The sequence below is a fragment of the Acomys minous genome, assembly GCF_964271855.1.
Source record: "Acomys minous genome assembly, chromosome: 6".
NCBI lineage: Eukaryota > Metazoa > Chordata > Mammalia > Rodentia > Muridae > Acomys > Acomys minous.
In genome coordinates, this window is record NC_140487.1 from 74908016 (window position 1) to 74920920 (window position 12905).

Below are 12905 nucleotides of genomic sequence, written 5' to 3' on the forward strand. Positions count from 1 at the left end.
CTTTTCCATTTTCCTAAGCTTTTCTAGCTCCTCTCTCTTCTGCTCTCTGACCATTTTATGTGCTTCCACCTGGAATTCTCAGAATTTGCTTGGGGTATGGAAGCAATACTGCTTGGCTCAGAATGATTGTCCATCTAACTGTGCCCATGTCTCCTGTTTGGTAGGTGACATCAGCGGACTCATATCTGTCCTAGGAAATTCCCAAAGCAGCCACCAATGGCTACAGACAGCACCTCTCACGGATGCTTCTAAGCCTCTTCATTTTCAAAGAGAGCAGAAATCCGGTACTATTTAAAGAACGAACCTTCCACTTTTGTTTCTTAACAACAGCATTGACCGAATGTGGGAAGTTCATCTTTAATATCACTGTTTATAAGCTGCTTGGCGATGTTTACCATGGTTATAATTGGTATCATTAAGCTTAGGTGACATTATTAATGCCGCTGATTAAATTGCTATAAACCCAACTCTGCCATCTACACAAACAGCCGTGTCTGAGCGCCTGCCATACACATTTGAGGACCAGGGTAGAAGAGCAGACCATGGGAGGCACAATCTGGGAGAAAGCCCAACCCCTTAATTCCTTACCTGTCTGCTGGAGCTTCAGAATTCTGCCTGACAATACCTTTGAACTTGCTACTAGTGGTGCTGCTTTCCCTTCTAAAATGACGTACCAGTTCCATCAGCACACGGGGCATCAGGTATCCCTCTCTGTAGCCCTGTCTTGGAGCCCCTCCTACATTTTACAATGAGCATCCATGGTCTGCTGCTTCATCGTGTCCCATGTTCTACAACCAACTTTCCCATTTAGCACATAAACATCTTCCTGTCAACTCACCCACTTAACAACTAACAACGTCTTAGCTGTAGATGGACTGTCTCCACCAAAACTCCATGATATGACTCAGGTGCCATTGGAGCAGTACTAAGAGACCTTGGGGAGGTGACGCTGCCTTCCTGAATAGGTTCCTGTTGTCACAGGGAAGGAGTTACTTATTGTTAATCATCATAGGAGTGGCTTTGTTACAAAAGTGCGTTTTTCCCCCTCCCTCTCCCTCCCCATGTCTCTCAGCAGCCAGACAGCCTATATATACAAGATGTACCCTGTCCACCCTGAACTTCTCAGGACCAAAGTGTGAGGACCGAAGCTGTTGTTTATCGCTGACCCAGCCTGTGGTCCTTTGACAGTGCAGCATCAGCTGAGCTATCTCTTCTCCCAGAAACACAACTCATGGCTGCCTCAGAAGCCCTCCATCTCTCTCCTCTATACCTTCCCTATGTCTCCATGTCTGTGGAGTTTGTTTGTTTTTCTCACTTGTGGCTGCAGCTCTTGGATTTAGGATAGAGGCAGATGCAAATCAGTGCTAGGCAACTGCTAACAGTGGGAGCCTGTTAGGCAGGGACAGTCTCATTTGACTGGCCATTTAATGGAAAGAAGAGGCCATGATGGGTGTGTCTGTACCTTCCAGTCAAGGGCCTCTCCGTTCTGGCTAATAAAATCTGATAATAGTTGTCTTTGGGATTTGCCAGTTAGAGTTTCTATTGCAAGGGACAGTGACTGATGAGGATGTCATAATCACAAGGGAACTCTACAGAGGATGACATCAGGGCTCCTAGAAAGATGGATAGCTAGGGTGCAGACTGGGACCAAGTGTAGCATTTGGGTCACTCAGGCAGCTAGAAACAGTGTTTCTTGCAGGGCATGCTAGCCCCTTCTGTGTTGAACCATCCTACATGGTTTCTTCTCACATTGCCATGGGCTTTATCCTCTGAAGGTACAAATTGGGGAGTAAAAGTCTACTGAGCAGCAAAGAGCCCTGAGTACCATGGCCAAGAAGAGAAAGGATGCAGCTCTTTTGCCACCACAGTACAGGTACTTGGTCTCACCTGCCATCGCAGCCTCCTATAACGGAAGGTTCCTTTAAAGGAGGGGCTGCTTGCTTATTGGCTTCCCCTGAAACAGTGCTGCAAAGGGATACCCACACTTCCTAGACTTTGGGCCAATCAAATTTCCAAACTGCTCACAGCCTCATGTGTCTTGAAAGTATGCAGGTGCTGCAAAGAGACTCAGTCACCTTCTTCACACTTTCCTGGTACTGTCAGTAAGTTGGCTCCAAGAGAGCTTTGGGGAGCTCATAACCCCTTGTCTGATCCTCTGTGCCTTTGCCACATCTGTACAAGCAAAGGGAGGAGCTAGAACATCCTCTTTTTTGGAGAAGTCATGCTTCTTTGAGAACTTTCCTTGCCCAGAGTAAAGACAACATGTGCAGAGCAGGGGACACTGGGACACACACATGCACTTGGGCACTCAGGCATCATTGACCATGTAGTTGCCCCTATTTCAGTAACTTACGTGCGTTGAGTGCATTAACAGGACAAGAGTACACTACGGCAAAAAGTTATTTTTATCAAAGGCTGCATCCTGACACCCTCTGCCATGGGAATATTGTTTTCCCTGGTGAGGGGAAAAGAAGAGCTGTAGTGGCTTAGTTGTAGCTATGAGAACAGTGAACAACATGTTGACTCCAAGTGAGCCTTAGAAAGATTTTGGACTACAGAGGGTTTCAAATCATTTACTCATCCTGGCTAAATCAGTGGTGTGATCCATGTTCATGGATTTCAGCCCATTCCTTAATATGCTGGCTTGGTGCTTTCCCTGCGCCCTGCTCCCGGGCAAGCACGACTCAACCCTGTAATGATTCAGATGCCATTAATCCAAAACCACCAGGACAGTTGCTCCTTTGATGTCCCCTTGGGGGAACATTCCAGGAGGTCTCACTCTTACTGATGTGGAACTCTCTGGGGGTCAGCGTGCATTGAGGACATCTGTTGGGGTTGGGGAAAGGGAGAGGGAAAAAAAAACATCCCCTGGGCTCAGGCTCCATGAGGGAACCAGACCTGACTTGAAAAGAGCAGAGACTTGGAGGGGTTGCAGATCTCTTCAGAAACTCTCCAGACTTGGTGGATGCCAGGCTAAGAGGGACGGGATGACTGCTGCCTCCTCCCATCACTGGGCAAGCTCCTTCCTGGCTTATTGCCTTAGCGTCCTCCCTTCATGCACGAGCGAGTGCTTCTTTCTCTCAGCGATAGAAGCAAATTGTTCCTAGGCACTGATCAAAAAATCAGGACAGAGGAAGCTGCAGATTACAATCTGGGATTACCTTGGTCTGATTTTCTTTGCTTTTCGTTTCTCTCCAGTGTCAGGGAAACTCGGTATATCACCTAAACTAAATTTGCCACATAGGCATTTTAAGGTGCGATAATATGTGTGGGGGAAAGGCATTGTTTATAAATATTGGATTTACAAGCAACTTTCCCCCAACATGTGTATGCCGCACTGCATAGAATGGAGCAAGCAAGCCTGTGATTAAGTAATAATGATAAGATTACAGCAATTGGCACCACACTGATGCTAAGTTTATACCATAACAATTAGCTCTCAGATGTGATTTAATACAGGCAGAAGCACACACTTAAGAAGAGGTTTTAGGAACTACTCAGAAAGCGATCGCAGAAAGTGTTCTGGGCTGGAGCCATAAAAATCGGGCCAGTAAACCTCCGCCAGCCAACCAGACATTCTGTTATTTGATAAAACTAATAATGCAAAACTTATTGCTAGAGCAGAAACGTCATAAAAATGCAGTAAAAATCAACAAGCACATGGCTCTGGCAGAAGAGTTGAAAACAAGTGTGGAAATTGAAGACATCAAAGTATAGCCAAGAAGCATCTTGGCAAGTGCGAATGGGCGATGTTCACATGTATTAGTGAAAATTCTTGAGGAATTTTGTGTGTTTTTTCCATGTTTGAGCAATATTTTGGGAAGTGATATTTCATACATCCTTGTCTCTGTACCAAGATTTTTCTCATCCCAACGTTATTTTGTAACACAGTTGGTGACGTCTGTTACATTGATGGTGCCTTTCAGTACAACTATTTGAAGCCTGGAAAACAAAGGAAAGCGAAGAAGCTTGAAGGTTGCTAAGCCTCACAAGCACCATTTTACCCCTGTTCTCCCAGTTAACTTCTAGAATATTCTGGAGAAGGAGGAAGGAACAATGCATTCCCACTTTACAGAGGAGGAAAGGGCAGCTCTCATGGGTGTTTGGTGACTGGGGATCCCTGCAGGGCCCTAGGCCAGTCCATTAAACTCCCACCTGGAGCATCCGTCTTTTGACAGAGGTAAGTAAACAGGGAGCTGAGAAAAGGTAGGGATGCAACTCAGCTAAGAGGAGCTCAGCCTTTGATCTCCATCACTGCATCACTGCCTCACTGCATGGAGGAGGAGGGCGTTCACCTATAATCCCTGAGCTCAGGAGGTAAAGATGGAGGACCAGAAGTTCAGGGTTATCCTTGGCTATACTGGTGATCCAGGGAGAGCTGAGTCCTCAGGCAGAACCTGCTGCTCGCCTGACGAGCACTACTTCCTGTGGTCCTTCTCTACCCAGCTTCCCCCTGCCCCAGGGGTGACCTGGGGTTCAAAGACCAAGGTCAAGTGTTTCCAGCTTCAAGTCCTCCTCTTCAGTCAGTTGCCTAGAATTCAGAGAGTGACATTAGCCACTCTCCCCAGAGCTATGCTCACAGTCTGAAGGGCACTACCCAGCCTGATTGGTAGCCATAGGTCAGCAGCTTCTAGAGCTACAGAGGTGTCTGCCAGCAGCAATGGGCACGTATATGTGTGAGAGGGGCCCATTCTAGGGCATCCTGTTAGAGGATGAGAAAGAAGACTGCTGTTTGGGGTCTGAATGGGTGATAGGCCTACTTGCACCCTCAGATGGTGGCCAGCAGAGAAAGTGGGGTGCTATGAGAAGCATACCAAATTCCTCCTTGCAGGGGCCTATTGCAACTGAATGCAGCCTCCTTGCCCTTAAATCCAATTAAAGGCCAATATTATGTCAGTGGAAATGTATGCCAATCCTAATATAGTCTAATAAGGCTTAAAATAGCACTCTGCGAGTGGAAAGCCCTGTGGTTTAATTTGATTCGCAGCCCAATAACGGGCTTAATCAGAGGGAATTGGCCCCCTTTTATTTTCCAATGCTCTTTTCTTCTTTTCTTTCTTTGCTTCCTCTTTCTCTGGAGCTTTATGCACTGACCGAGCGAGGGAGGAGCAGGTGAAGGATGAGTACCCGTTTCCCTGCCAGGCTTCCCTCAGCCAGCCACAAGCTGCTGCCACCTGAGGGAATGTGGCTCTGGCACAGAGGAAGCCCTCCATCCAGGTCCTCTGCTGAGTCCTAAATTCGACTCACACCACACTTGGGCAAGATGCCTCCCCTATGCTTCCTGCCTCCCATTGGAAATGGGATGGTGGACGGAGGGCATGTTTGTTTGCTGTATTCCTTGGATCAGTCAGTGAGGGGCCTCAGCACTTCCTTCTTCGTAGACCTTGGGTCTTAGTTTCCTGACTAGTGGGGACAGCGGTAGGGCTGGCCTCCAACTCACTGTGTAGCCGAAGTTAGCCTTGAACAATCCTCTTGCCTCTACAAGTGTTTGGATTGCAGGCATATACCACTATACCTGACTTGACTGTTGGGTCACTTCTACTTCAAGGCTGTGATGAATGGTGCTACTGTGAACCACGTTTTCATCCCTCTTAGCTGCAGACATAAGAGTAGCTTTGGGAGGTGATGTAGCAATTTCTATCTAACCAACTGAGGAAGAGCCTAAGTGTTTGCAAAGCAGTTGCATCACTGATGTGGGCACCAGCAGTGTGTGAAGGTCCAGATTTCTCCACTTCTTCACCAACACCTGTTACAGCCCAACTCTAGTGTGGCCATCCTGGCAGGTGTGAAATGGAATTTCACTGTGACTTTGATTTGCATTCCTGAACTGACTTGATATCCTGTTAATACAAACTGGTCTGTGAGCTTATCAACAACTAGATCCGAATTCAGACCTCCTCCTAACCTGATTTGGGGGACATATTTGACATCTTAGCATCTTTATTTCCAGATTTGTGAGGCTGCGGTTGACTTACTTTCTCAGTTTAAGAAGGTTGACTATGGAAACTTGGGGGAAGCATCGAGCCTGTGTTCTTTGCTCTCCTCTCAGCGTCTCCCTGATTAGTGTGTCCCATCGTAATGGAGCAGAGGGCAGGAATGGTATGTACATGCTCCCTGCTAATTATTTTTGCTGCAGGATCAGAGGAGAGACCACAGTTTTTAGAAGAAAGGGAGGATGGTGATGGATTGCCCAGGACAAAGGAAACACTTTTCAAGCCAAGATAAAGATGTCAGAGTTCTTCTTTTTCCCCCTCACAAGGAGAAGCAGAGGGTGAGGGGTGACATAATGACCGTCTTCAGTGTAAGAGGGTTATTACGAAGAGGATGGTGACCATCTGTTCCCAGCTCTGTGAAGGACTTCACAGGGAAAGGGGACTGGAACTGTGGGAAGCCGCCTGGAGCTTGGTTATTAGGGACAGCTCCTTTGCAGTCAGGGTCCTGAAGCATTGCGTTGGGAATTCATCAAATTTCCTGTCCCCAAAGTCCTTTCCAAATGTGATAAAGTACATCCAGGAGCGAGAATGAGATGCCCAGAGGCAGATTCTTCCAGCACATGTGCACACACACACACACACACACACACACACACACACACACACACACACATACACACAACACACACATATACATACACATAAACACACAGATAGACAGACACATACACATACACTACATACATGTAAACACACACATACACACATACATACAGACATGCACACAGAGAGACAGACAGACTGACATACACAGACACACAGACACAGACACACACAGACATACACAAACACACACCACACACATATACATACACATAAACACACAGATAGACAGACACATACACATACACTACATACATGTAAACACACACATACACACATACATACAGACATGCACACAGAGAGACAGACAGACTGACATACACAGACACACAGACACAGACACACACAGACATACACAAACACACACCACACACATATACATACACATAAACACACAGATAGACAGACACATACACTACATACATGTAAACACACACATACACACATACATACAGACATACACACAGAGAGACAGACAGACTGACACACACAGACACACAGACACAGACACACACACACACACACACACACACACTGCAATTCCTCGCCCTGCCCTCCTCCCTGTGTAATCCCCTACACGTGCCAGGCAGCACAGTGCAGCATCCACTCATCCCATGTTTTGGCTGGATTGGGTTGATTTCCCCTCTCTCCCTAAGTGCTGTGGGGGCGTTACCGTTCCTCTCTATTTCAGTAGAGAGTGATGGGGTTTCTATACATAGCTACGGATTCTAACTTCTCTGGCAGCTCCTGGGTTGAAAGATGCTGTTAAGATAAAGAGAGACGGAGGGGGTGGGGGTGGGAGAGAGAGAGGGGGGGGGAGGGAGAGAGAGAGGGGGGGTTTGTTTATTTATTTATTATTTACTTATTCATTTGTTTTTTAAAAAAACCTCTGAAGAAAAGCTCACATGTTTGATACTTCAGTGGCAGCATGAGGTGGCCACTGTAGCCCTCAGCAGATGATTCGGGCTTGGAAGCGGAGAGACTGCTGCTGTGTTCAAGATGAGCATACTCAAGGACACACTAGGGAAGGCTTGGGATGAGGGCCACAGAGAAAAAAGCCTCATATTTGTGACAGTCTTCCCGTGAGGAATCACCTTCTCCTCCATTCTGTTTGGGGAGGGGGACAGTGATAGCTTCCCATTCTGCCTTTCTCCTATAGTAATTAGATTTAAGAGGATAGCTCTACCCCCAGACCCAGAGGAGGCCTTCTATTGGCTCAGTCTAACCTGACTATTTTAAGCTAATCTAAGTATTTTATTCATCTTGGGTTACTAGAACCATAATCATTGAACTAACTAGTGTCCTAAGTTTCCCTGGCTTTGGAGACAGTAGCTATGCCCTTCACAGTTTTGGGTGCCCTTTCTTTTCTGTCTCTTACAGAAAAGATTACAGCACAAGGATATCAACCCCCACAGTGCTGGAAGCCTCTAGGAGGGTCTAAGGATAGCCAGAATCCCTGAGCCACTTGCCTGCAACAGTAAACAACCTCTTCGGTTTATGTTGGCAGGTTAGCAGTGTACAAACATTAGGTGCTATGATATAAAAAGTGTAGGGAAGCACTGAGCCAAAAGACACAGGTTTGGAATGAAAAGGTCAGCTTGGCTTCATTCACTCACTTATGCACAGCTGGGTCTGTGAGTCATGTCCTTGGATCAGAGCAGCAGAAATGCTAGTGACACCTGAAAGCTACGTGCTGTGGGAGATAGGCGAATCCATAGCCCGTGCGTAACTGTGGCCCTTGCAGCTATATAAACAAATTAATGGGAAAAGGATTCTTTTTGTTCATGCTTTCAGAGGGATCTGTGGTCTGTTGCTTGGCCCTTTGCATTTTGGCAGAATCATGGTAAAAGGTATTCCTTACTTCCTAGACGGCAGGAAGGGATAAAGACTAGCTGTCACCTTTGAAGACACTCCCCAGTAGCCTGCCTCCTCTGGTTTCTCCCACCTCCCAGAGGTGCTAAACCTTCACATGTGGCGCCACCAGCTGGGGACCAAGCATTCGACAAATATGCCTATGAGAGAGGGTTCCTCTCCAAGCCATAGGAGTCAGTTTGCCATGGTTCATATACAGAAGGCAGAGAAGGCAATGGTCTAGTAAAGAGCCTATAGTCAGCATGTGGTGGACTGGCTCCTTCAGACTCTCCTATCCACTGGGACAGTGGGCAAGGTGAGAGAGAAGGAGATATTACACCCAATCCGTAGAGGGCCCCCAGCACCAAGCTGAGGAGAAGCAAGGAATCAAGCGAGACTTGTTCCTTCATGCATGGCACTCACATTCTAGAGTCAGTGGCCTTGTGTCCATGGCTCTCTACAGGGGAAATGGAGTTAAGATGAACATGTGGGGCAACACTTTGTGTGGCTGTGTCTCAGCAGAGCAGGTGCTTCCTGGGAAAGGAGATGAAGCCAGCTGAAAACAGTAAGATGGGCCCAGGTTGAGTAAGAAAGTAAGTGTAGGTGGAATCTGGGCTGTGCCACTGTCATTGTCGTTCTGGGCAACTGTCCCCTCTCCCTTCTTAGTCATCCAGTATCATCTGAAGACTCTTCTAGAAGAAATACCGCCCCTGTCCTATTGATAGTAGGCTCAGCACTACTGAATTTAATATTTCCTTCTTGGCCATCTTGGATGTCTGTCTGGGTAGCAAAAGCGGGTCTCCAGAAACTCGTCTTCCTTGATTTGCCTGATTTCTTAGACTGTGGTGTGGGTCTGTTTTTTCCTTTCCTCCCGGGCCATGTTAGGTATTACCTACACTTGAAGTCAAGCAGGCTCATGTTTTTGAGACTCCAAACTTCCCAACATATGCCCCACCCCACCCCCATCCCCCTCTGTGTCTTGTTTAGAGTTTCCAGGTGATAAAACTGGCCTTGGCCTGGGTGGTTGTCATGGAGATGCATCCCAGCTTCCCTCCTCACACCAGCCTTTAAGCTCCTCCCAGCAACCTCTCTGGGCTAGGCAAGGAAGAGAAGTTAGCCTTTGAGCTCTGTATTTCCTTGCTCATGGGGGAATGGATGGGGGTTTGAGCAAAGAGCGCTTTAATGTCCTTTAGTCCAGGTTGGTCTACAGGGATAAAGGAGGGGGAGTGATCTAGCAAAGAGTTCAGGTGGTTCTCTATTTGGCTTGTTGTACTAGCTAATTATCTCAAGTGGTAATCAGCATAAAAAGAGAAACTGCAACCAGGGTAGCAGCCATGTTATTTATATTTTATCATGTTTTCCAAGCTCACAAAGGGAGGCAGTTTTCTTTCTCTGCCCTTTGCTTTTAATGTCATCTTCTTACTACTGATCAAATCTTTCTGCCTAGTGATAGCGCTGTCAAGACCACCTCACCTTTTCATTCAACACTCTGGATACACATCACGTCAATAACGTCTGCCGGAAGCCCAGATAAGCCACTTCCTCTAGGAGCTTGCACTCGTCCACATTTCTAGGAAACTGTGTGTGTGTGTGTGTGTGTGTGTGTGTGTGTGTGTGTGTGTGTGTTTGCATTTGTTAGTGTGTGCGCATGTATTTGTGCACATGTGGATGTGTGTGTTTGTCTCTGCATGTGTGTGTATGCAAGCCTGAGCATTTGTATGTACATTGGTGTATATGTGTGTGTGCTTGAATGTGTGTATGAGTGTGTGTCTGCATATACGTGAGTGTCTGTGAGCATATGTGTGTCTGTGAGTGTGTGCATGTGTGTGTCTGCATGTAGTGTGTGCAAGTCCACATGTGTGCACTTGTATATATGTGTATGAGTGTGTGTATGTATGTGGTGTGTTCATGCACCTGCGTATGCACGTGTGTGTGTGTGTGTGTGTGTGTGTGTGTGTGTGTGTGTGTGTAATTTACCCAGAAAAGAATGCTCAAAATACTTTGGACAGTTTCTTTTATAATTCAGGTAGAAAAGTCTGCCTGAACCCACTGCCATGAGCAAGTCAGAGACACTGAGGCACAAAATGAAAATGAAGGATGGCATAGACTTTTTATATTGTCTAAGAAATGAGACGGGTTGCAGTGTGGTGACCAAAAAGGGGAACTGTCTATGCTTCCTGGCAGTGCTGCCCATCTCCCAGTGTGTTTGGAAAGCAGGCCTTCCTCCCTCACAAACTACATAACTTTCTCCGTAGAAAGACAAGGAGACTTAGAAACAACAGAGTAGTGGGAGACCTGGGCTATTCCCACCACTTGTATGACTGACCTCATAATTCACTTTTTTTGTTACGCCCCTCACCTAAAAAAAAAGAAACCCACTGTGTTGAAACACCTACCTTACCTCCCTTGAGGTGAACAAAGGTTGTGAAGATCTCGTGAAGCATGCAAAACAAACTCGGAAATCTGAATTTAATGAAAACATGGAGATATCTTGGTTAGCCTTTTACACACCCCATGGGGTCAGCATTGTTTTGTGAAGCTCAGAGATGTCAAATCACACAGTGGCAAGTAACCATATCTGCACCAGAGTCCACTAATTCGCATTTGAGTGCTTCTCCTACGGCCACAGCTATCCATGGGAACAAGTGGTACTTGACAACGAGGGAAGATTCAGGCGGAAGGTGACTTCAAGGTCATCCTAACAAACAGCCTGCTGTACCAGATTTGGGATGACATGCACCCCAGTTGACCAGAAATGGTGGGGGCCTATAGCTCATGCAGCAGATGGGAAAGGGGGAAAAGGGGCTGAGTGGGAAAAGAGAACAATTACAGGGAAAAAGGAAGCCACGAACACAGTCCACTAGCCTGGCAGAGCAGAGGGTAAATGTGCCATGCTAAAGTCCTTTGAGCCAAGAGAAAATGTGGGTCTTTATCTTTGTCAGTACAATTTATGGCCCAGCTGGGCTCTCCTGTGAGGTTGGCGCTATTCTGGCGCTGCCTGAAGAGTTCCTCTTGGGGTGAGCTTCTTGGAGCTTCTGGGACTCTGCCAGCAGCTTCCTGTAGCCATGGCTATTGGCGACTGTTCCCACTGGGACTTGACTGGTTCAGCCAGAAGATTTAGGGGAACAGATCTATGGGGTTCCCAGAGCAACCCGCTCACCTGAACTCGTGGGTGGTAGATCCATGGATGACATCATTTCCTTTCCCAATATCCCAACAGACACTTTCCTTGACTCGTTCCTTCATCCTATTCATTCAATTCAGCACAGCATACTTGGTGGCTGTTACTACCGTAGGGGAGATATTGCATGTTGTTCTGTGGGAGAGCTCGACGCGCTGGGTATACTTGAGATTTCTTGCCCTTAAGAAATAAGCAGGAGCAAAATGTTAATGTTTAATGCATGTATAACAAGTACTCTGAATGTATAAATTGGTGTAGCTTTTTCTCAGATGGATTTTTTTTTTCACTTGTTCATGTTCTGACATTAATAGTGATCTTTGGAGTATTGGTTTAGTACAATAGTCACTTAACTAAGTGCTTTGGAGGTGTTGGTAGTTACCAAATAGCCACCCTTAATGTGTCAACAGTCAGGATTTAGTGTTTGTACTTTGTTGGTTATTAAATCCTCCACTCAAGTGACTTTCCGCTTTTACATTGATCCCCAAAAGGAGTGACTTTAAAGACCTACCTCCAAATGTATGTCTACAGGTATGCATTTTCTCAGTCAGTCACTTATTTATCTCACCAATATCCATCAGCTGCCGGCTCCTGTTTGGTTGGAGGAATGGTTATCACCTACAAATTTGCAGTGAGAACACTGAGGTAGAATGTTCCGGCAGGCAGACACAGTCGACCCGCCTAGTTTACAGCAGACATCACTTCCTCTTTTAGGATAGGTCTCTTCACTGTGCTGTGGGTTTCAACCCAGGATGCCTGCGTGCCTTGGAGATGGCACTGGCCCTCCTTTCATTGATAAGCAACACCCCAACCCATTTCTCTCTTGTCCCAGGGCTGAGAAACGAGATGATCACACTTCAAGGACAGAAGTAAAAATAGACTGTTTTGATGGGCAGCTGCCAGGAAGCCACATGACCCCATCATATGGTTAATAGGACAGCTAAGGGAGGGAAAAGGGAGACAGCTAAGGCCAGAGGAGGGAGAAGGGTCCAGCTCAGGCCCTCAATCAATGGGGGCTGGTGTTGACTGCTTCGGGCAGAGGAGGTAGGTAGGCACATCAGACGCTGTATGGGATGGGACACTTTTCATGTGCCATGGTGAGTGAGATGCTAAGATAGTCCTCCACCATTCTGGCCTTTGCTCTACAGGGAACTAAGCTTTTCTGAAGTCTTTCATCCATGAAAAGTGACAGACCTTTGTCACATTGTGACAGGCATAGAAAGGGATGTCTCCGGGGCACACGGCAGCAGGCAGGAACCTCCCCAAGAGCCAAGGTGTAT

At 46.7% G+C, this 12905-nt stretch overlaps 1 protein-coding gene and 1 long non-coding RNA gene across 2 annotated transcripts in view; both read left to right on the forward strand.

Moving 5' to 3' along the window:
• The window catches only part of PLXNA4 (plexin A4), a 452691-nt gene that overhangs the window by 225129 nt on the left and 214657 nt on the right, over window positions 1–12905 (forward strand). The gene's annotated exons all lie outside the window — the stretch shown is intronic.
• Window positions 1670–6283, forward strand: LOC311598895. Its single transcript, XR_014779701.1, has 3 exons — window positions 1670–1873; window positions 4019–4180; window positions 6137–6283. It is a non-coding gene; the product is annotated as an uncharacterized lncRNA (long non-coding RNA).